Source organism: Pinus tabuliformis, chromosome 1_1, assembly GCF_031772625.1.
Source record: "Pinus tabuliformis cultivar Carrire ecotype Pingquan chromosome 1_1, CPIR1, whole genome shotgun sequence".
NCBI lineage: Eukaryota > Viridiplantae > Streptophyta > Pinopsida > Pinales > Pinaceae > Pinus > Pinus tabuliformis.
Genome location: NC_142297.1, coordinates 748,270,067 through 748,273,759, shown reverse-complemented (window position 1 = coordinate 748,273,759; position 3,693 = coordinate 748,270,067).

Below are 3,693 nucleotides of genomic sequence, written 5' to 3'. Positions count from 1 at the left end.
TTTGCAAATTATGGATTAGGATTTGAGGATTGCAGCAGAGCTCGCCCCCAATGAAATGAGAGTTTCAAATGGGTTATAGAGTTGCAAGGGGGTTGCAAGGGGGTGTTGGGTAGTTACCCCAAATTAACTCGCAACGCATACAAATCGTTAAATATTTTCCTATAGTTTTAATGGTTGATCCACTAACAGATGTCACCATAAAAAGTTAATATTTACCCATAGAACAATCCATAACCTGACCTTAAAATAAATTAATTTATGTGAGGAACTAAGGGGTTAACAACATATTATACAACATATCAAAATGATATATATACATAATACAAAATATAGAGCCTAAATTAAACAACATGACTATAATAAATAAGCTATGAATAATTGAACACCAAATGCATGTGCGTATAATATCATGTCTTAAGATAAGAAACCTAGTAAACATAACCTCACCTCTAGATATTAGCAATCTCATAATACTCCATCTGTAATACTTTACAAATATCAAATATAACAAGAATTATATTATTATGTTACATTCCATGGTTAAATAATAAAAAAATTCAAAAAATTAGGTGAATGGATGTTACATTATTATTCAATGTAAGTATCATGATCGACAATAAATTTGTTGTATTCTCATTGTAATTTTACTTGCAATAAGTTTGTGTATTCTCATTTTAAATTCATTTAGAACTGTATTATAGTGTTTTTTTTTTCAAATTGTATAAAATATATTATAAATTTAACTTTATTTTAATAATTAATTTGTCTACTCAAATTTATCATAAAGAATATTATGAAGAATATGAGACTTGAAATTAATCCTTATCTAAATTTCATAATAATTATTAAAGTATTATGATAAAATATATTAAGTAAAATTAATTTTGTTTAATCAATTTTATATAGGGATTAAATTTTATAGTAAGTATAGTTTTCATTGTCATTTAACTTCTTTCATTTTATTAATCTCCAATGATGTTAGAATTTATAACAACTATCATAGACCCATTTTAATTCTATCTTTATTAAGTGTTGAAAGGAATCAAATGATTAGACTTGCAAATATTTCTTAACCTTTTTATTTAAAAACAAGTTTTCACTTTTAAAGATTTGCTTCCTCTTAACATTTAATAGATATAATTGAAATTTTGTTTCTTATATAAATCTCACATATTTAAATATATAGAATAATAAAGTATATACAGTTTCATAAGATAAGATAAGAAATCAAAATACTCTATCCCATGTTATTGTTCCTCGTTTGTCAAACCAAAGGCAGTAGATTTTGCAAATTCATAACCTTCAAATTTATTAGTCAAAATATTATTTACTATTGATTATTAAGACTTTTATGGCTAATAATTTATTATGACAGATAAATCACATAATTTTTTAGAAATATATTTGCAACGTGTATATATCTTCTCATTCCATACTCAAATATCGACTTTGTACTTTGCACCGAAAATCATCCCACACACTTATAATATTTATAAAACAAATTAAATTATTTTAAAAATTTACTTAGTTAATTATAACCATACATATCTAATTGATACAATTTGGTGTAATGCATTAAAAATTTCAAAACTAAAATATTGCAGTGTCATTTGTAATTGTGGGGAATGTACAGATCGCGTATCGAAACGATTTTCTACCACTTTTGTTGGCATTATTGTTTAGCAAGATGCATTGGATATGCCTAAAAAACAACCTTACCGTATGCAACAACCAAACTAGATGTTGAGATGAGTTCATATTTCGTTCTAATGCCTGGATTATGAATTTTGTGAAAGGGATAGCTTATGCAACTTGAATTCCATTTTAAGTGGGTTTTTGTTAATAATTTGAGCCAACGAAAAAAATAGTTTCCACCCATCTTTCATAGGAAGGAAAAATTTAGAATTCCAGAGTCCCGTATGTATATTTCTTTGGTCAAATATAATACTTTATGAAACTAGACGTGTATGTGAAATTTATCAATTAATACTTATTTTCATTTTCTGTTTTATGTATTTATTAATTATTCGTTAACGTTTTTTAATCAAACGTTTTATTAATACAAAAAGCATATTCTTATTCATATTTAATAATGAGTACCTATTCTTTGAATCCATACAAGATGTACCGTGTCCACCTAAATTATCTTTATAGTGTAACTTTCATATTACTATGTACGTTATAAAAATTGTCAACTGTAAGAGAGCCTAGTACTGTTAACTACTTACTAAATGGAAGGGTGATGCACACATATAATGATCTAATATTTATTTTGTTATATTTGTAATCCCAACTCAAATTTAGATGTATGAACAACTACAAGAGAGAGGCAGATGTAATGGGTCCATCTAAATTATCTTTATAGTGTGACTTTCTTATTACTATATATACGTTATAAAAAAGTCAACGGTAAGAGTCCTTAGTCTTAGTAATAATTGAGTAAATGGAAGGTTCATGGACACATATAGTGATTTAACTTTCATCTAGCTACATTTGTAATCCTAACTCCAATTTAAATGGGTATAAATACTTAGAAGAGAAGAGAGAGGAAAATGTAATGACAAATGCATACAAATGTTTTTTTAAATAAAGGATATTTCACTAGGAAAGAATGTTGTTGTATACAAATGGAACTACAAAACTGAATTTTCAATACATAGTAGCATGAACAAGTATATATATTACTTGACCAGTTACGGTTTATCTAGAAAATATTGTATTTAACATATTGAAACTTTATCACTTTCAAAGTATACACAACTAGCAACGTTATTTTTATTACCATTAGTTTTAATTGGGTTGTTCACCATGTTATCGATGTGAAGCACATTTCACCATTTTGATAAATGAACTGATATTTTAAGGTCCATGAGATTAAAAATAGTCTATGAGACCATTAGTACCCTTTTTGTGCTTTTTGCAATTCAATCGTTTTCCGATTCAAATTGATGATGAGTTGACCCAACCTTCCAACAATCCCCTCACTAAAAATACAATGCCAAGACACTGATGCTAACATGTTCTCATAAATTTCTATGATGTCTTTGAATGAATTACATTCCATAGCCCTAAATGTGCAAAATGTACACACCCATTATTCTGAAGCTTCTTTAGGCCTTTTCCATTATCCTGTTTCACCCCAAAGTTGATGTGAATTGGTTTTTAATTCAGCAATAAGAACCTTTGCCCTCCACGAAATGCTAGCTCCAATGAACTCTTTTTGTTGTAGATAACATGTAGGGTTGAATTCCTCAATGTAATATTTATTCTTTCTACCCAAATCTTTTCCCCATACCTTTTTACGAAACTTCTCCATAACAAAATACTTTAGCTACTTGCTATTTGTGGGATAGACATTAAGGTAGATATTCCATTTTTTCATCCATGTGTAGTTTTGTTTCATCCATGTTTTATTTCTTTCACTCATGCCTTCATTGAAGATAACATTAGGCCATCTACCTACTCTCATTTGCTCAATTAATTTTAGATATCTCATGAGCGGCACCATAGAAATTGGTACAATGGGAGTTCATCCTGTTTCACTCAACATTATCTCATAAGGTACTGAACTTTTTATTTTGAACTTTCGCATGATCAAGCATTTTTAAATTTTCTCAATTTGTTTCCAGTTTCAGACAGGAGTGCTGCTAGCCCATAATTCACACCTATATAGCATCACTAGACAGACTAGGA